The sequence below is a fragment of the Malus sylvestris genome, chromosome 1, assembly GCF_916048215.2.
Source record: "Malus sylvestris chromosome 1, drMalSylv7.2, whole genome shotgun sequence".
In the NCBI taxonomy this organism is placed as follows: domain Eukaryota; kingdom Viridiplantae; phylum Streptophyta; class Magnoliopsida; order Rosales; family Rosaceae; genus Malus; species Malus sylvestris.
In genome coordinates this window covers 15,995,830-16,017,626 of record NC_062260.1, presented here as the reverse complement: position 1 = coordinate 16,017,626, position 21,797 = coordinate 15,995,830, and the positions used below count along the sequence as shown (strand labels likewise).

General features: G+C 39.5%; 1 long non-coding RNA gene across 1 annotated transcript; it reads left to right on the top strand.

The window, feature by feature from the left end:
* Positions 1-9,484: 9,484 nt before the first annotated feature.
* LOC126593081 (uncharacterized) lies at positions 9,485-12,691 on the top strand. Its single transcript, XR_007612878.1, has 2 exons — positions 9,485-10,214; positions 10,652-12,691. It is a non-coding gene; the product is annotated as an uncharacterized LOC126593081 (long non-coding RNA).
* The last annotated feature ends 9,106 nt before the right edge of the window (positions 12,692-21,797 follow it).

Here is a 21,797-nt window from a genome sequence, read left to right as displayed (position 1 = left end):
CATGGATGTTGACATGAGTGATGCTCATGAATGTTGACATGAATGATGCTCATGAATGTTGACATGAATGATGATCATGAATGTTTGTGTATGATTGACATGAGTGATGCTTATGAATGTTGACATGAGTGATGCTCATGAATGTTAACATGAATGATGGTCATGAATGTTTATGTATGATTGACATGAGTGATGCTCATGAATGTTTATGTAAGATTGACATGAGTGATGCTCATGTATAATTTTGGAGTACTGGACGTACTTTTGATCACCTAATTGGTGATAATGGCGGCAGGCTGCCGAATAATTTTGGAGTACTGGACGTACTTTTGATCACCTGGTTGGTGATAATAGCGGCAGGCTGCCGAATAATTTTGGAGTACTAGACGTACTTCTGATCACCTGGTTGGTGATAATAGTGGCAGGCTGCCCAATAATTTTTTGTAGTACTGGGCGTACTTTTGATCACCTAGTTGGTGATAACAGAAGGCCTGGCTCTTTTGGGCATATGGGCCTTCGCCCTCCACATAACATTCCAGCCCATTATTTTGGGCTTGCTATTTTTTTTTTTATGATTACCCTCTGATAGGGTTATACAGATGTCTCTGAAAGATAAAGAAAATAAATCACATCATTCAAAAATAAATCCGACCCTTTGCTCAATAAGTCACGCCCCTAATTCCAATTTCTGCATGCCATCACCACCGCAATTATGTTTGCTTCTTTTTATCTTCTTTTGCTTTCTGCTTTTACCTTCTGCTTTTCTTTCTACTTTCTGCTTTTGTTTCCCACTCCATTTTCAGACATCCTTTTGCTTTTTTCTTTTCTCTTTCCACTGCGTCTTTCTCTCTGTCTCTGTCTCTGCATGCCTGCTTTACAGCAAGCACATACATACCATCCACCTTCAAATCATCAGCAAATTAGTCTCTTCAACTTTGACCATCAAGGTTGCCCTGCCCACTGCTCCTTCCCGATTTCGCTTCGGCCAATCGCCCTCTAGCAGCCGAATACGATGACGAAAATGATGTCGTGGAACAGCGCCAGGGACCTGATGACGACGTTAGGTGTTAGAGACATATGTATGATACCGTGTGAGACTGAGCCAGCTCTTTCCTTTTCACACTCAACTCGAACCTTTTCAACTCACCCGAGCTATTATTAACCTTACTCTTGTTCCTCTTCCAAGATAAGAGCCCGATTTCAAGACGATCATAAGATAAGGACTTCCAGAACCTCCCAAGATTCCGTGAGCAAAAAGACCTTGAGGAACAAACAAGAGACCGAAAAATCTACACTAGAGCTCAATGCTACATTCAGTGAAAAGTCAATGTCGTCCTCCTCTAAAAAGTAAAGAATCAGAATGCAAGATCTGGAAGAGCCATCAACCGAAGCGAGCACGGCCGTCAAAACAACGAGACGAAATCCTTAGCGCGCACGCCTCCTTGAAATTTGACTGAGAATCACGAAGGCTTAACGGACAGCACGAAAGGCGAAAGGCTTGAGGGCGGAAGGGGAGAGAATCATTCGAGTCGACTCACAAAAACCCTCGCGAGTTTTCCTGCGTCGTCGTCGTCCTTCTTCTTTCGTCTTGCTCTCTGAATCTGTAACTATTCTTCGTCTTCTCTCTCTTTCACAGCTTTAACCAAGAGTGGATCAGAAGATGAAGAGAAGGAAGAAAAACATGTTATAGAAACTTTTCTATGGGGGCATTTTCTTCTGGAAGAAACCAAGAATCCAATGAGAGAAGTAGAAGTATAAACTGCTTCTGACTGCACGAACAAGCTCGAAGACTTCCATCCCAGAGAGCTGTTCACACTGCAAATACCAAATTTCAGTTTTTTTTAGGATGCCCGAAGTGGCCCAAATGCCAAATTCAAAGTCAGAACTGAAGTTGAAGAAACAATGGAGAGAGAGAGAGAGAAAGAAAGAAAGAAAGAAAGAAAGAAAGAGTGGTGTTCTTGGTTTTTGTGATTTTTTTTTTTTTTTGTAAAATGATAGCAGAGTGAGAGATATAGTATTTGGTTTCCTGGGTTTTTTGTGATTTTGCAGATTCACGACGGAGATCAAAAAATGAAAGAGAACCAACACAACTTTTCATATCGATTCCCACAGACAGCGCCAAATGTTGATGCACAAAACCGGAGGTCTTGGAACAATGTAAATCCGACCGTGAATCTGCAAGAAAGTAAAGAATACAAGATGTATCATGGTTCACCCCAATGTTTGGGCTACGTCCACACTAATATTGTATTTCTCTGTTTGTGAGAGGATTGTGAGGGAAAGAGAGCTTTGTAATGTGAGAGTGAGGCTTCAGGTTTGTGAGGGTGAGGAGGCCCTTTTATAGAATAAGGGCTCCTCACTTATTACATGTTTGCCCCTTCATTCATTACATAATTACAATTGAGTCTCCCAAGTATTTATACGAGGTTTAAATACCGAGGCCCTAAGTATAGTACAAACACAATATATTTTGGGTAAATTACATTTTACCACCTTAAGTTTGAGGTCTATTACAACCTCATGCAACATCTTCACAAAATTTTACTTTCATACCTCACGTACTATTTTATTTCAATATAATATATCCGTTACATTTTCCATCCAATGGTCCGTTAAAAGCTGACGTGACTGCCACATTTGTGCTGATGTGACTACCAAATTTGTGCCACATGGCAAAAAAAAATTATGCATTAAAAATATTATAATAATTTACCCTATTAAAAAATAAATAAATAAAAAAAGAAAAAAGAAACCCAGAAACTCAATCCTCCTGACCCACCTCCCTCTTCTCCACTCTCTTCACCTCCCCTCCCATCCAAAAACCCACCCCACCCCCACCTCCCTTGCAACCCCCTCACTCCACCCTCACCTCCCTAGAGACCTAACCTTTGACTGCTCGCTCCACGAATCCCTCGAATTCGACCACGTCGACAACCTCACGTCCCTCAACCCCTTCCCTCTTCCTCTCTCCTTGAACTTCTTCCCGAACCTCTGCCATGACAACGCTCCGCTCCTGCTGCCTTAGTGCCTAGACTTATCCCACTCTAATCGAAACCTTTTCAGAAACCCCGCCAGTGACCTCCTCGACGGATAAGCTCTTAGACCAGTGCATCAAATTACGATCGTACCCTCCATCATCTCTGTTGTATCAATCGTTCCCCTTACTCCTATCGAAACAATCAAACTCGTGCTCCGTCCTCTTTCTGACAGTTCTGGACCCGCAATCGGAGCCGATCGGTTCCCAATCGTTGTAGAAGCGAGCTAGCCCTTTAGAAGAAGCCGATGTGGGGGTAGGGTGAGGGATGTAAGGGAGGTGGGGGTGGAGTGGGATGGGGTGAGTGTTTTCGATGGAAGGGAAGTTGAAGAGAGTGGAGGAGAGGGAGAAATGTGACAACCACATGGCACAAATATGGCAGCCACGTCAGCTCTTAACGGACCAATGGATGGAAAATGTAACAGATGTATTATATTGAAATAAAATAGTATGTGAGGTATGAAAGTGAAATTTTTTTAAGATGTTGTATGAGGTTGCAATAGACCTTAAACCTGAAGTGGTAAAGTGCAATTTACCCTATATTTTATAAAGTTAGCATAAAAATTGACGTTAAAATATAACGTGACAGATTGTTTTGCATTATCTTGAGAGGAAGCAAAGCCCCCTACATTTTTACCCTTTCCAAGATTTTTAGTACTAGACTAGTATTAAATATATATTTAATCAACAAAAAAAAGACTAGTATTAAATATATAAAATAATTAAATAATGTCTACTCTGTAGATTTTGGAGCAATAACATCGATCACACTTCACACTATTGATTGTTAGGTGACCTTTTTGAGGCACTTTGGAAAGCAGAGATATAAGAACATGAATTTTTTTTCCGTTGCTTACTTCATCCTGAATGAAATTAGTTCATCTCCAACTGACCCGGCCAGATGGTCATAGGGCTAAAAATAGCTCGAAATGACACAAAAACCGTCTCCAACCAAGGGATAAGCCAAAGGGCGTGTGGGCCCTACCATGCCAAAAAATTGAAAACAAGCCAACATGCTGGCCTATTCCAGCCAGCCAACCAGCCCTCTCCCAGCCTAATTTTCAAATGCAACAGCTATCTGGCGTCAGCATAACGCCAACTAGCAACAACTAGCTAACGTCAAGTTATTGTTGGAATTTGAAATTTTTTTTTATGAATTTTTTTTCCTATAAATACCTAAGCCATTCCTACACCATTTCTCACATACTTTTCCTCATTTCATACTATTTTACCTCATTTTGCTTCACTTCTTCACATTCTATTCCCTTACCTCTTCCAATAATCTTTCGTTCAATTTTTTCAATAATTTTCAAATTGCCACATCTGCAATGAAGGGAAGGGCTTGGACTCGAAAAGAAGATTAAGCTCTTTGTAGGGCTTATAGATGGGTCTCAGAAGATAGTGTCAAGGGGAGTTCTCAAAGAAGTGAAGGTGTTTGGACTCGTGTGTCCAAAAAGTACTATGAGTTCTGAAGGCACCACTCCACCAAAGCCATGAGAGTTGTTCTTCAAGATGAAAAAAACATCTTCAACCAAGTTTGAATAAATGGCATCAAGCAGTGGTAAAGGCCGAAAGTAGACATGAAAACGGAGCCAATTACTACGACGAAGTAAGTGATTTCACAAGTTATTTTAAATATTTAATTATATTACATTTAATTTCATAAATTAATTTCCTTTAATTTTTGTAATTATATTTTCTAGGTATGCCAAGCGGAGGAATTGAATATGGAGGACATGAAAAAACCCTTAAGTCATCACGGTTGTTGGGAAATTTTTAAAGTGTGGGTGTTATTTTAAGATCCACCTCAAGAAAGATTTGGTCCTACGCCGGTGTTCAGAAATGTTTCCTCAAATGGAGTTGGGGATGAATAAGGATCTCCTATCATTCAAGAAAGAAAGGTAGAAAATTCGTCTCCGAGTGAATCTTCCATATGGGACGAAACAAGGCCTGAAAATTGAAGGAAAATGGCAAGGCAAAGGATGATTTAGCATTTCGAGAGGAATGGCGTCCTCATTGTGACTATGGCCAAGAAAAATTCCCATGCCGCGGAAGAAAGGAAGCGTAGGCACGAAGAACGAGCAAAACAAATACCACAACTACAAAAGAGGTTATCACTGGCGGTGTAAAAACCGACAAGAAACCTCAATTACTGTCAGATTTTTGGTAAAAATCCGACATCAAATCATGCAATGTCAGATAGAAGAACCAACACCATTGCTAACGTCACAAAAAAGGTATTGACGTCAATTAGTCCCCTTAATCTGCCACTAAGAAGTAAAGTAATATAAAATAAAAAAGAACAACAGCGTCACTTATAAGTGACATCGAACCTTACGTCGATTAGAAGCGACATTAAATTATGACATGATGACGGTCCTAACCGACATCAAGTAAACCTATTGTCGGCCCTAACCGACACCACCTAACTATTTAATAAATAAAATAAACAACTATATTGTCACCCATAACCGACACCATAAACCATTAATAAAAAAAATCAAAGTATGTCTCAGTTCCTCTGTCGATAACCTCCACTATTGTTCCGAGCCACCACTCAATTCCTCCTCCTCCATTTCGTGCTGCCCGTCGATCAGCATGTCTTTTTTTTGGATTCCGGAATGACACTGAGTGAGTGAAAGATCACCATTGCTTGATGAACCGAAAAGATCCTCGTACAAATGCTTAGAGGCATCAGGCCGCGAACCTATCTTCACAACCTTGTAAGACGCTTCATGATTCAGTAATGCCTCTGCAACCAGGTCTCTAGAGATGCTGCCTTTCGAAAGAGTGTCATATCAAAATGGATCATAAACAACATTCAGTTAAAGCAGCTTGGGTTTTCGTACTTAACAAGATTAAATGGGGAGAGTTCTCAAAGTGTGACGAAAATCATGTTACCTCTGGCTCTATTACAAGATTTCCGATTAGAGGGTCCTTTCCCAACCCACTGGGCCTTATAGTCATGTAGTTTATACCAAACTTCCTGATATAATTCTTTGCCTAAAGCTTTGTTATTAAGGTGAGCCCAAAAACATTGAGGAAGATGTAAGCTGGGTTGAGAATCTACCCCATTGCTACTCCATTGACCAATTTTGAAAGAGATGAAGATAGAATGAGAATGGGAGAAGAACATGAGAAAGAAAGGTGGAAGGAATGCAATGGGAAAGAAAATAAACCGGGGAAGCAAACCATAGGTTGACGACCTCTGCAAAGGGAGTGTAGCACCATTATTGCATTCATTCCCACTACAAACCTGTTTGTTCCAGTTGAAGCGCCTTAGTTTCTGGAGCAACACGGTGAAGGGATGGTTACCGCCATTGCGGTGAGGCTGAGGAAGAGAGCGCATGGAGGTTGTGTTGGGGTTGATTTGTTAGGTTGCTGATGCTATTGCAGGAGAATAGTAGGAGGTTTTTTAGTGGGCAACATCATGACGGGAAGAAATTGGTGGTGGTGGTGGTGGTGAGGTGAAGAGTAATGGATGGAGAAAGGCGATGAGTGGAGAGAACATAGAAAAATGAGAGAAAAGTTTGTGGGAGAGAGGTAAAGTAATAGGAAATGAAGGATTTCACTTAAATTTTGAGAATTGTGGGAGTACAATGAAATTTCAAAGATTTGAAATTTTGAAAATTTTTTCAATCCCACCTCTTTTTCGTCTAAAAAATGGTGGGAACTATCCCACCCAAAATTTTGTCACGCGGGATATGTATTTAAAAAAATAAAAACACCAACCTGTCGACTACAACCGACAGGAAGTTTTAAAATATTTAAAAATAATTATTAGTGTCGAGTAGAAACGACACGATTCTCTTTTTAACCGACACTAACTTTATGTCGGTTGAAAGTGACACGGTTTTCTTTTTATACGACACCACCATTAAAAAGATAAAAAGCTATGTCAGTTATAAGCGACACTAACAATCTATGTCGGTTATAAGTGACATAGACAGTTTATGTTGCTAATCCGCCAATATTTTATATAAAACCAACACCAACCAGCGACACAATAAGCCACTTTTATAGTAGTGTACAAGAAGAGATGGATGATAGGAACATGCAAAGGAACACTTCGGAGTACACTCTAATGAGTAAGGCATATTTTGATAGGAAAAATAGGGAAATTATGGCCCGAGGGGAGTTGTTTACATCCGACTGTACTCCTACAATGATGGATGAAGATGATGATTATAGTCTTTAAATTGAAGTTGTTGTAGTCTTTCATATTTAAGTTGTAGTTTTTAAATTTAAGTTGTTGTAGTCTTTAAATTTAAGTTGTTGTAGTCTTTAAATTGAAGTTGTAGTCTTTAAATTTAAGTTGTAGTTTTTAAATTTAAGTTGTTGAATATTTAAATTTAAGTTGTTGAATCTTTAAATTGAAGTTGTTGAATCTTTAAATTGAAGTTATTGTAGTTTTTAATATTTGAGTTGTTGTACTCTTTAATATTTACGTTGTTGAGTCTTTCAATTAAAGTTAAACAACATTTAATAATATGAAACTTAAACAACATAAAAATTACACAACTTTAAACAACACAATCCCCACCCTAGTACTACTTGAGGGAGTAATTCAAACTTAAACAACATTAAACAAAACATTTAACAACATAAAACTTAAACGCCTACTTCATGATTCTTTTGGCCCAAAGATGTGCAACAAGATCCTGTTGTAGGTACTTGTTTGTGGCACTTGAACATATCATCCTATGACGTCTCATGTGCTCATTTAAAGAGTTATTACCAGTTCTTGGATCCAAAGGAAAATTAGGTTCATCATATATTTTCGCACGAGCCATCCTTGACCTATTTGGATCATCTTGGTCGCCATCAGACTCTTCATCAATATAGTCATCTCGCTCATCCTCCACAATCATGTTGTGTAATATAATGCACAACATCATGATGAAATTCAATTTATCTCGACTACACCCTCTTGCTGTTCCTTAATGGTCTTCCACCGTGCTTGTAGAATACCGAAAACTCTCTAAACATCTTTCTGGTATGCCTTTTGGTGTAAGGTAAACCACATTTGGGCGTCATCCACATGCTTTGCAATTGCTTAGACAAGTGTCGCCCACTTTGGGTAAATGTCATCTGCCAGGTAATACTTCATATTATAATGACACACGTTGATGTAGTAGACAAGTTGAGGTGATTTACCCTTCGTCAGGTTATTAAAGAAGGGTGAACACCCAAGTATTGTAATGTCATTTTGGGATCCTGGGACTCCAAAGAAAGTATTTCAGATCCATGTGTTAAACGAGGCAATCACATTTAACACAATAGTTGGCTTTCTCGTTCTTCCACTAAATCCTCCTTGCCATCTGGTAGGACAATTCTTCCACTGCTAATGCATGGAATCTAATAACCTTATCATGCCCGGAAAGCCACGGTCTTCAGCTTTGCGAATGAGCCAAGCCAAATCTGCTTGATTTGGTTCAAGGAAGTACTCCTCTTTATAAATCTGAACAACTGTGTGACATAATTCAGCAAGATTTTCAAGGCATGCAGACTCAGATATACCATATGTATCATCCATCGTATCAGCTAAAGAGGCATAGGCCAGCATTCGGAGTGCAATAGTAACATTTTGGTGAGGTGAGAAACTAGGGCAGCCTACTTTATCCATCTTCTATCGAAAGTATGGATTGACATGTTAGACATCATGAAGCAAACACTCAAAGACATGATGCCTCATCTAGAAGAGACGTCTGAAATCCTATTTTGTGTACACCAGTTGGAGTTAAAGTAATTGTTCATCAGAATCTCATGCGCGATCTCTCTATTTCGTGGTTTGTAAAAAAAGACGAGCAACAGAGCCACCCTATTGAGGTTGTTCTTCATCTTCTTCACACGTTATGACCGCAGCCATTGCTGCCATATATGTTATGTTACGCCATGCTTTATCTTCTTCATCAGACTCCTCATTTTCTCGTCTCATATGCGCCTATTTATCTTCTAATTCGAAATTGATGAGGACCCCCAGTTGGAATGCGAAGAGGATCAAAAGTTGGAATTCATTGCAAACTTGAATTGAAAGAGAAATTGGAAAAGGCAAAGATGAAGGTATGTGAATTCTACCCCAATATCCAACCAATTTATTAACATTGGAAGCTGAAGATAAGAAGTGCCACGTAGATAAAAATCCTAAATCTAAAATTTTCATAACCAATTACATCTTGACACGTGGCATTTGAGATCATATCTAAAAAATTATTAAGATTACATAAAGATAAGAAATCTAGAAAGTTACTCACTTCAGCGACATATGTCACTCGAAATCCTATCCGAAAATTATTGAGATTACATAATGATAAGAAATCTAGAGAGTTACTAACATTAGCGACACGTGTCACTCAAAATCATATCCGAAAAATTATTAAAATTATAAAAAGATTCGGAGGCTTATTCATTTAACGACAAGTGACACTCAAAATATGTTCGAAAACCTTATTTTAATATGGTAGTTTAATTTAATTAACCATATTAATTTAATTAGGTCTGCCATCACACCCCTAATACCCACATCAAATTTTGCAATAACACTCCACCCCAAATATGGTGATCAACTTCATGCAGTAACCAGATACAGCAGTAGATTGAGTCACAATCGCACCCGTAAATGAAATTTCCAACTTCACCTACCATAAACCTCTGAAAACTAATGTTGGTTGTTGGCAATCCAACATTAAAGAATAAGTTTTCTTTTACTGCAAGACCAATAAGTGCTTCAGCTTCAAAACCCTTTACTAGCCTGCGATATCATTTCCAAAAGATTGATCATTCCCAAAAGTTACCTACTTTTTCCAAGATTTTGAAGCTGAAATTCACTAACGTTGCAAAACTAGTCCACACTTTTCTTCTAGGTTCAAAACTAGTCTACTTGTTAATTTCCCTTTCCTTGAGATTAGACCTCTACCTTGATCAAGAAAAAGTCCTTGGCGAGTTCGAAATACCCAAATCCGTAGTTGTAGCCATCAACCTCATATTAGGAGTTGTCATGTAGCTTATGTTGAGAGGGTTCCACAGAATTATAAAGTGGTCATTGGCCAAGCAGACAACTCCTCTACAATAACCCAGCACCACTGGCGAATGATGAAAACGTCAAGAAAGTTTGACCAAACGAAGAGCCATCTCCTGCACAAAGTAAATTCTTGCATAACCTTTCAAATGGTCCAGGTAGGTAGATAAGGTCCTTGGAGCCCTGAAGTTTCGCAAGATGTTGGACTCTATGAATTTGTCAGAAAGAATGATGTCGCCATATTATACGGACATTGTTCTGAATCTCGCAAGATCCGTCGTTGAAAACAGCTGCAAAATCTAAAAGGCTATGTTAGTGGGGATCGATAGGCGCAAATTCTGAAGGGTTGTCCCAATGGGTGCTCCAGCACGAGTTCTCGTCATATTTCTCAAGGGTATTTGTTGTAATTTCTCTAAAGATCAAATCTTTGTCTAAAGATGGCAGACGAGGATGAAAGAGAAAGAGAGGGAGAGGTTATAATTTGGTTCAAGATGAAGGTCTAATGCCAATGGGTAAGTGAGATGAGAGAGAAAGAGAGGGAGACAGAGGTTGTAATTTGCAAAAGTAAGGTCATCTCTAACTGAAAGAGGGCCAGGTAGGTAGATGAGGTCCTTGGAGCCCTAAAGTCGCAAGATGTTGGATTTTATGAATTTTTCAAAAAGAATGATGTCGCCATATTCTACGAACATTGTTTTGAATCTCGTAAGATTCGTCGCCGAGAGCGGTTGCAAAATCTGAAGGGCTATGTTTCTTACAGGGCTATAGGGCTAAACATGGCATTTTGGCCCTTCTTCGGTTAGAGATGACCTTACTTTTGCAAATTACAACCTCTCTCTCCCTCTCTTTCTCTCTCATCTCACTTACTCATTGACATTAGACCTTCATCTTGAACCAAATTACAACATCTCCCTCTCTTTCTCTCTCATCCCCGTCTGCCATCTTTAAACAAAGATTTGATCTTTAGAGAAATTACGACAAATACCCTTGAGAAATATGACGAGAACTCATGTTGGAGCACCCACTGGACAACCCTTCAGAATTTGCACCTACCGATCCCCACTAACATAGCCCTTCAGATTTTGCAGCTACTCTCGGCGACGGATCTTGTGAGATTCAGAACAATGTCCATAGAATATGGCGACATCATTCTTTTTGACAAAATCATAAAGTCCAACATCTTACGACTTCAGGGCTCCAAGGACCTCATCTACCTACTTGGACCATTCAAAAGGTTATGCAAGAATTTACTTTATGCAGGACATGGCTCTTCGTTTGGGCGAACTTTCTTCGCGTTTTCATCCTTCGCCAGTGGCGCTGGGTTCTTGTAGAGGAGTTGTCTGCTTAGCCAATGACCACTTTATAATTCTATGGAACCCTCTCAACAGAAGCTACATGACAGTTCCTAATACGAGGTTGACGGCTACAACTACGTATTTGGGTATTCCGAAGTCACCAATGACTTTTTTTTTTATCAAGGTAGAGGTCCAATCTCAAGGAAAGGGAAATCAACAGCTCATTGATGTGTTTGAACCCAGAAGAAAAGTGTGGACTAGTTTTGCAGCGTCAGTGAATTTCAGCTTCAAAATCTTGGAAAAAGTAGGTAGCTTTTGGGAATGATCAATCTTTTGGAAAGGATATCGCAGGCCAGCATAGGGTTTTGAAGCTAGAGCACTTATTGGTATTGCAGTAAAAGAAAACAGATTCTTTGATGTTGGATTGCCAACAACCAAAATTAGTATTCAGAGGTTTATGGTAGATGAAGTTGGAAATTTCATTTACGGGTGCGATTGTGACTCAATCTACTACTGTATATGGGTACTGTAGGAAGTTGATGACTATATTTGGCGTGGAATGTTATTGCAAAATTTGATGTGGATATTACTATTGGAATGCCATCAACAATGCACAAACCTCTATGTCTGACCAATGGGTCATCTTGTCTTGTCTTCATCTGTGGTGATATAATAGAGTTGTGCATTCCTCAAGTAAAGATATATGTTGTCATGAAGATTGAAAAGGTTTTCAATTTCTATGACTGCATCTCCTTGCAAGCAACTATGGCTTCAATGCCAGGTTTAGCGCCAAAAATGGTGGGCAGAACACAAAGGGTAAGTAGAAATTGAAGACAAAGGAGAGGAAGAGAATAAGAGAAGACATGACAGGGGCAGGGACAGAGAAATGAAGATGAGGAGGGAGAGGGAGAGAAGGGACAAAGATAGATCAGAGAGGGGACACCATGAAATGCAGAGAATAGACAGAGAGAGCAAGGATATTAAAAGAAAAGAGAGAGACGGACACATCAAGGACAATAACAAAAAGCAAAGAAATGAGAAGGACAAAGAAAGAAGGCACAGATGAGTTACTATAAAAATATTGTGTTGTTTTATAGTTTGACTTGAACTACTAGCTACTATAGTGAACAGAAAAATTTTATAGAGCAGCTTGGGGCAGTGGGGAAGTTTTTAGGATGAACAGGGATGCCATAATTGTTGTTTTATGCTTTTATAGAATATAGATTGCACTAGAGCCTTGCTTCAAGTGCCACTTTGTGGTACCATTGATCTTATTGATATCCAGATTTCACCCGGAGAATGAGAAACACCTCAAGATTAATTTTTAATATTTTTTATTTTCTCCAATATCTTAACACAACTATTTCACCAAACAATATTGCTTGTAACAAGGTCGAATAGTTAGAGATCATATCATTTTCTTCCTATTCTTCCTTGTTTCGTAATGAACAATATATCAAAAAGTCACACGATCTTTTTGGCGAAAAAACAATCACTCAATTGTTGCTTACATCCATACAATTCACATGTCTCAATTCTCAAACTCATAATGTTATAGCATACATACTATTCTTCTTTGTCATAAAATGCCAAAAGCACACAAAATCAACAAAAACCCAGAAAAGCAGCTCACAAATGTAATTATATGAATGCAAGAGGACTCGGCATCTTACTTGATAATATCAGACTCGCGTCTATGATCCTGATGAACTATTTACGATACAAAAAAAATCACTCTTTTTCTTTATATACAACTCAGGCAGGAAACACTAAAACACAATCCCAACTGAATCAGATGTAAAACAAATTTGAATATAATTTTCTAAATTCAAAATAAAAAGAATCTATTTGTTTGGAGCAGATGAAATTGCAGTCCCCAGGCGAAATTTCTAACCGTTAAATTGGATTAGACAAAATCATGAATTTTTTTTCAAAAGGCCAGCAATTTTGAATCACAAATTTGAAGCCGATGTTGACATGCAATAGGGCAATAAGGTAGGAATGGTTTCAGACTAACCTTGATGGCATGCGTCGGAGGAATCGTCCAATTACCGTCGGAAAGCTTGAATCCAAACAAAGCTCCAAGGTTATAGGGAGATGTTATTGATGTGAAATCCAACATGCAAAGGTTGAAGGAGAGGAACTTCAACTGGAGCAAAGTGGCTGCTTGGTGAGGAAAAGTCGCACCAAGTTAGCAGAAATCACCAAGATCTTGGTAAAACATGACGACGGCCAGGCAGGAAGAAATCTGGAGGAAAGAGATGAGTGCGGGGCTTTTTTGTCTATGTAAAAACGTACTAATGCAAACTTAGCAGGGGTAATACAGGAAGAACACTGTGCTTATGAACAGTGTTTCAGAGTGTTTAGGGTTTTAGTGTAGATTAAATTTCTAGTGAAAATAGTAGCTAAAGACTGGAATTGTCAAGATTGGTTTGATGAAATTGAGGTTCCACTATAAAATCAATTGGCAATATGGGGAGTAGCCTATGATTATATAAGCACATAGCAAACATTGCCCCTCACTGATGTGGGACAACTCTCAACACGCCCTCACACGTGTGGTGGATTTTCAAGCCTACACGTGGACAACAACTGGGTGATGTGGAGCGCGTGTGGTTGTTGGGCTTCACACGTGGACAACCTTGCTCTGACACCATGATGAAATTGAGGTTCCACCATAAAACCAATTGGCAATATGGGAAGTAGCTCAAGATCACATAGCAAACATTGTCCCTCACCGATGAGGGACAACTCTCAACATGGTTGTCATGAAAGGAGTTGGTTACGATTTTCTCATATGAAGGGTTTTATAATGTTTATCATGCTGCCTATGGAATGTAAATAGTGGATGGAGAATTATGGTTCATGTGTTGCATAATGTGTTATCTTACGGATTTTAGAGGGAAATTTAGTTGCCAATCGAGTAGGATTGTAAGACTATACAAGTGTGAGTAGTATAGCAGTGAGAAGAAGAAGGAAGTTATAACAATCCATTGTTTAAGAGATAAGATGGGAGAAGAAATTGTTGAGGCTTCTTCCCAAGAGGGACTTTAAGCCGTCCTCCCGGAGAAGAAATTAGATAGAAGCAGGAATTACAAATGTTCAAGGACTCGTATCTTGATGTCCAGTCTCTTATGCCTAGAGTTAGAAGACCTGTTTTGTGCTAAGGTTCTGCGGAAGTTTGTTTAATTCATCTCCCTTGATTTGCAAGTGTTCATCGATTGTAAAGGTAGACAGAGATTAAAAGAACAGGGTCCTTATTTTGTTCTTTTAGCTAGCTGCTAGCTCAACCTCCTAAAGGAGAATCTCTATTGGGCATTTCTGTTTTACCTCGTCTAATAAGCGTGCTATCTGAATGCGATATTTTTCAAGTGCTAGGTATTTTCTGATTTGATATGGACCTGCTTCATTTTTCTCATATTGCTGAGCTTTATATTATTGCTCAACTTTAAGCAGCATTGATATATATATATATATATATATATATGCCATCCTGCATAACAATTTTCTATGGACTTGACTGATGTTACCGTTCGAGTTTGTAATACCTTTCAAACTGAATGTTGTTCGACTTTAATCAAGGTTTCTAGTAATTAATGCAGAAACAACGGATGAAGCGGTTTTGTAAAATGAAAAGGAGCATGAAGGGTTTCCGTAGACTCACAAACCTGTGGAAGTGAAGAATGTTCAGAGAATAATGGGCAAGAACCCGATTCGATAAAACCAATTTCGATATTAGAACTCACACTATTTTTTCCTAAAGAACAATGGGCAAGAACTCGATTAGATAAAACCTACTTTAAGGTTTGTGGTAGTGATAGCCAGGAATGGTAGGCAGCTGTATATCTCCTGCTTTTACAAACCTTTCTTTCTTACTAATTTTGCAGAATAGTTTTCTATGTTGGTTTTACTTCCTTTTTTGCATTGTTAGGCCAGTGGTGACACTTAAATTTGCAACGTTTTCAATATCAATCTTCACTTGATTGTTGTAGCCAAGTTAGAATCCGGCTCCCCGTACTTATATTAGATTAGAATATTGCTGGAATGGTGGAAGCGTTTGATTGATGCATTCTCTCCATCAATTGATTTTTTGTTAGGCGAGTTGCAGTTCATTGAAGCTTATAGGTTGCTTTAGTGAAGCGACCAAAGGTAAAAGAAAAGAACGGAAGATCGATAGATGAGAAATTGCGGGAAAATATTATTAAGGGTGATTGTTGCAGCTCGGTGGACCGAATCAGTGAGTTGCCACATGAAATTATTGTTAGTATACTGTCACTCATGTCACTAAAGGAAGCAGCAGCTACTAGTATCATTTGTAGGTGATGGCGCTATGTGTGGGCGTCCACTATGACTCTCGTCTTTGATTCTAGTGAATTTGATGCGAACCCTCATCGCTTCGACAACCAGGACAGTCGTGCATGCATTCTTGTTATTACCTTAAAAGTATCGAGATTCTTGATGTAAACCTGGTTTCCTTTCATTATAATGAAAAATGGACTATAAATCTTGCTCTGGGTAAAACACCTTCGCTTGTTGAGATATCCGTGTCGCATGGCTGCATTGTTTATGATGTGACACCAGAGCTTCCTTTTACCCAACTTTCCTCCTGTCTTTCTAAACTAGAGATTCTCGAGTTGGATACCAATGGAGTTGATGACTACATTCAGACTCATGCGGCGTTTCCCATAATAACAAATCTCAAGCATTTGAAGTTACTAGTTAATGTACAACATGTTAACTACATTGTAGTGTTTTATTAAGGGTAAAAATGTAATACAGTTAATAATATAGTTAGGTAGTTAGTATTTGGTTAAAGTTGTTAGGATTTCTATATAAAAACAGTATGTGTAATTTTCATTTGATTAGTAAATAAAAATCCTATTTCTCTCTCTAAACTCTCTCTCTCTAATATCTCTGTGTTCATCCTTCTCTTCATCCGTTGTTTTTTATTTTCCTTTCAATTCCCAAATACTACAATGTAGTTAACATGGTATCAGAGCCACCAGGCTGACGCCATGATTCTGGTGGTTCCTATTTTTTTTTTTTCTTGTGTTTCTAGCTTTAGTTTCTTTCCAAATTTTCAAAAGCTGGGCTGCTCAAAGACCACGAAGGCCGATCTTAGAAATCGAAGAGACTTGCTTTCTCAAAAGCTGGGCTGCTCAGAGACCACGAGGGCCAATCTCAGAAATCGAAGAGGCACCTACTTTTCCAACCTTGTCAGCACCTGTCACACGCACACTCAGCTTTGCGAAAATTATGGGCATTCTGTCGAAGATTTCTGGTGAAGTAGAAAGCACATGAATCGTACTGTTCAATCACCCACTTCCCACACGCAACAGTAGCTCATGGGTACGACAGATAACTTTGCCAAAGTTCTCTGACAAAGTTGAGACACGTGAAGCTTGCAGCTCCCACTACATCGCTCTGACTAAGAAGGGTAAAAGAATAGCAAAGAAACAACACTAACAAAGTTTAGACACATAAATTTTGAAGGTCTAGCTACCATATTATTACCCACAAGGGTAAAGGAACAGTACCACTGCTGGATAATTGGAAAGTCCCGGTGTATCAACCTCTGTGCTTCGTGGCAAGGTAGACTAGCAAACATGCCCAACCTTTACTCACATTTGAGAAAACACTCCCAACAAGATTGCTTGCTCCAAAATCGAAGAGGCACCGCCCTCCGAATCTCGAGAGCCAGACTCCCAACATGATTACTTTCTAAAAAATCGAAGAGAGGGTAAAGGAACAGTACCACTGCTGGATAATTGGAAAGTCCCTGTGTGTCAACCTCTGTGCTTCGTGGCAAGGTAGACTAGCAAACATGCCCAACCTTTACTCACATTCGAGAAAACACTCCCAACAAGATTGCTTGCTCCAAAATCGAAGAGGCACCGCCCTCCGAATCTCAAGAGCCAGACTCCCAACATGATTACTTTCTCAAAAATCGAAGAGACACCGCTCTCCGAATCTCGAGAGCCAGACCCCCAGCAAGATTGCTTTCTCAAAAATCGAAGAGGCATCGTTCTCCGAATCTCAAGAGCCAGATCCCCAACAGGATTGCTTGTTCAAAAACCGAAGAGGCACCACTTTCCCAACTTCAAGAGCTGGATCTCCTTGGATAAAGCTTGTCTGTAATCTTCACACGCAACATCAGCTTTCCAGATACCACAGACCACTTTTTCAAAGTGCTTTGACAGAGTTAAAACATGTGAAGCTGGGCAGCTCCCACTACCGTGCTATGACCAAGCAGGGTAAAGGAATAGCATTATTACTTGATGTTAGGGAGACTCCTATATATGTCGACCTCCATCCCCAACGGACAGGCAGACCTGCAAAAATGCTCAACCCTTCCTCTTATCTGAGAGGGCACTCCCAACGAAGCCTTTCGAAATATTCAGCTTTCTTTCCCCCCGATAACACCTCTGTAAACAAGCTATACTAGAGCAAGAATACCTCATATCATCAGGGTTAAAAGCAAAAGTATCCCATATCATGTTTTTTCCCTGTCTTTTCCTTTGGCCTTGTTCTTACCTGCAAGACAAGGAGAAAGAGAGCAATCAGTCAGCACTTGGAATCAAGCTTCCAGCCAGGAACTGACTGCCTGGAACCCCTTACCTGATTACTTACCTGGCATTGCTCTCGAGTACTCATCTTCAACATCCTATGCTTCCAGGGAAGATACCGCATCTGCCTGAGGAACAGATAGGGCAAGTGAGAAGGATACAAGGAAGCATATGGAGACAAGCGTAATAGCACATGTGCCGATACATCCACTACTCTGTCAAAAGCAAAAGTATCCCATATCAGCAGGGTCGAACGTACTCTAGATTTGATGGACTTGTTTTGACCCTCAAATTCTTCAGTCGGCCTTATACTCTGGAGGAAACCAGAAAACCCTCCAGCCCAGTTCAAGAATAAGCCTGTGGAAAGTTACTTCTTCAAAAGCAAAAGTATCCCATATCATCTCTTCTCATTTTTCTTCTCTTTATCCTTCATGCTGCCTGCAAGATAGGGAGAATGTGAACAATCAGCCGGAGCTCTGATTGCTTACCTTGTCTGTCACCTCTTTCAGCAGATTCACTAGCTCGGCGACTTGGGGGACTCCTACTACATGGTTTGTATCGCGCTTGACCAAGCCTGAAACTACAAATAAGCTTCAAGTGAAATTGATACATTACCTTGTGCATCTCCACCAGTTACAGATACCACCCCTGGATGGAGGAAGAGTACTTCCAGAGAAGATGCCACATCTACCTATGAGACAGATAAGGCAAGTCAAGACGATACCACACTCCGGTACTTAGAAGTTTCGTGGTTACGAGATCATTCTCCCACAATATTTCCTAATGTCATTTGTACTAAATCATTCACTTGTACTCACTAAAGGAGAGCTTGAACCTATGTACTTGTGTAAACCCTTCACAATTAATGAGAACTCATCTATTCCGTGGACGTAGCCAATCTGGGTGAACCACGTACATCTTGTGTTTGCTTTCCTATCTCTATCCATTTATATACTTATCCACACTAATGACTGGAGCAATCTAGCGATGATCACAAAAAGTGACCGTTTTCGCTACCTAGGATCTATCTTGCAAGAGAACGGAGACTTAGATGGAGATCTCAACCATAGAATACAAGCTGGATGGATGAAGTGTAAGAGTGCATCCGGCGTGTTGTGTGACCGTCGTAGGCCACTGAAGCTCAAGGGAAAATTTTATAGGACGGCAATAAGGCCGCGATGTTGTATGGCACAGAATGTTGGGCAGTAAAGCATCAACACGTACACAAAATGGGTGTAGCGGAGATGAGGATGCTTCGTGGGAGGTATGGGCACACAAGAAAGGATAAGATTGGGAATGAGGATATCCGAGGTAAAGTAGGAGTAGCCAAAATTGAAGGAAATATGAGAGAAAATCGGTTCCGGTGGTTTGGACATGTGCAAAGAAGGCCTACTGACGCTCCGGTTCGAAAATGTGACTACGGGACAGAGGTTCAGGGCCGAAGGGGTAGAGGAAGACCTAGGAAAACTTTGGAAGAGACCCTAGGAAAAGACTTGAGTACTTGGATCTAACGGAGGACATGACACAAAACCGAGCGCAATGGCGTTCTAGGATTCATATAGCCGACCCCACTTAGTGGGAAAAGGCTTTGTTGTTGTTGTTGTTGTTGTTGTTGTTGAAGGGTTTTATAATGTTTATCATGCTGCCTATGGAATGTAAACAGTGGATGGAGAATTATGGTTCATGTGTTGCATAATGTGTTATCTTACGGATTTTAGAGGGAAATTTAGTTGCCAATCGAGTAGGATTGTCACACTATACAAGTGTGAGTAGTATAGCAGTGAGAAGAAGGAAGTTAGAACAATCCATTGTTTAAGAGATAAGATGCGAGAAGAAATTGTTGAGGCTGAGGGACTTTAAGCCGTCCTCCCGGAGAAGAAATTAGATAGAAGCAGGAATTACAAATGTTCAAGGACTCGTATCTTGATGTCCAGTCTCTTATGCCTAGAGTTAGAAGACCTGTTTTGTGCTAAGGTTCTGCGGAAGTTTGTTTAATTCATCTCCCTTGATTTGCAAGTGTTCATCGATTGTAAAGGTAGATAGAGATTAAAAGAACAGGGTCCATATTTTGTTCTTTTAGCTAGCTGCTAGCTCAACCTCCTAAAGGAGAATCTCTATTGGGCATTTTTGTTTTACCTCGTCTAATAAGCGTGCTATCTGAATGCGATATTTTTCAAGTGCTAGGTATTTTCTGATTTGATATGGACCTGCTTTATTTTTCTCATATTGCTGAGCTTTATATTATTGCTCAACTTTAAGCAGCATTGATATATATATATATGCCATCCTGCATAACAATTTTCTATGGACTTGACTGATGTTACCGTTCGAGTTTGTAATACCTTTCAAACTGAATGTTGTTCGACTTTAATCAAGGTTTCTAGTAATTAATGCAGAAACAACGGATGAAGCGGTTTTGTAAAATGAAAAGGAGCATGAAGGGTTTCCGTAGACTCACAAACCTGTGGAAGTGAAGAATGTTCAGAGAATAATGGGCAAGAACCCGATTAGATAAAACCAATTTCGATATTAGAACTCACACTATTTTTTCCTAAAGAACAATGGGCAAGAACTCGATTAGATAAAACCTACTTTAAGGTTTGTGGTAGTGATAGCCAGGAATGGTAGGCAGCTGTATATCTCCTGCTTTTACAAACCTTTCTTTCTTACTAATTTTGCAGAATAGTTTTCTATGTTGGTTTTACTTCCTTTTTTGCATTGTTAGGCCAGTGGTGACACTTAAATTTGCAACGTTTTCAATATCAATCTTCACTTGATTGTTGTAGCCAAGTTAGAATCCGGCTCCCCCTACTTATATTAGATTAGAATATTGCTGGAATGGTGGAAGCGTTTGATTGATGCATTCTCTCCATCAATTGATTTTTTGTTAGGCGAGTTGCAGTTCATTGAAGCTTATAGGTTGCTTTAGTGAAGCGACCAAAGGTAAAAGAAAAGAACGGAAGATCGATAGATGAGAAATTGCGGGAAAATATTATTAAGGGTGATTGTTGCAGCTCTGTGGACCGAATCAGTGAGTTGCCACATGAAATTATTGTTAGTATACTGTCACTCATGTCACTAAAGGAAGCAGCAGCTACTAGTATCCTTTGTAGGCGATGGCGCTATGTGTGGGCGTCCACTATGACTCTCGTCTTTGATTCTAGTGAATTTGATGCGAACCCTCATCGCTTCGACAACCAGGACAGTCGTGCATACATTCTTGTTATTACCTTAAAAGCATCGAGATTCTTGATGTAAACCTGGTTTCCTTTCATTATAATGGAAAATGGACTATAAATCTTGCTCTGGGTAAAACACCTTCGCTTGTTGAGATATCCGTGTCGCATGGCTGCATTGTTTATGATGTGACACCAGAGCTTCCTTTTACCCAACTTTCCTCCTGTCTTTCTGAACTAGAGATTCTCGAGTTGGATACCAATGGAGTTGATGACTACATTCAGACTCATGCGGCGTTTCCCATAATAACAAATCTCAAGCATTTGAAGTTACTAGTTGATGTACAACATGTTAACTACATTGTAGTGTTTTATTAAGGGTAAAAATGTAATATAGATAGTAATATAGTTGGGTAGTTAGTATTTGGTTAAAGTGGTTAGGATTTCTATATAAAAACAGTATATGTAATCTTCATTTGATTAGTAAATAAAATTCCTATTTCTCTCTCTAAACTCTCTCTCTCTAATATCTCCGTATTCATCCTTCTCTTCATCCGTTGTTCTTGATTTTCCTTTCAATTTCCAAACACTACAATGTAGTTAACATGGTATCACCAGGCTCACGCCATGGATTCTGGTGGTTCCTATAATTTTTTTTTTCTTGTGTTTCTAGCTTTAGTTTCTTTCCAAATTTTCATTAGATGTTTCGAT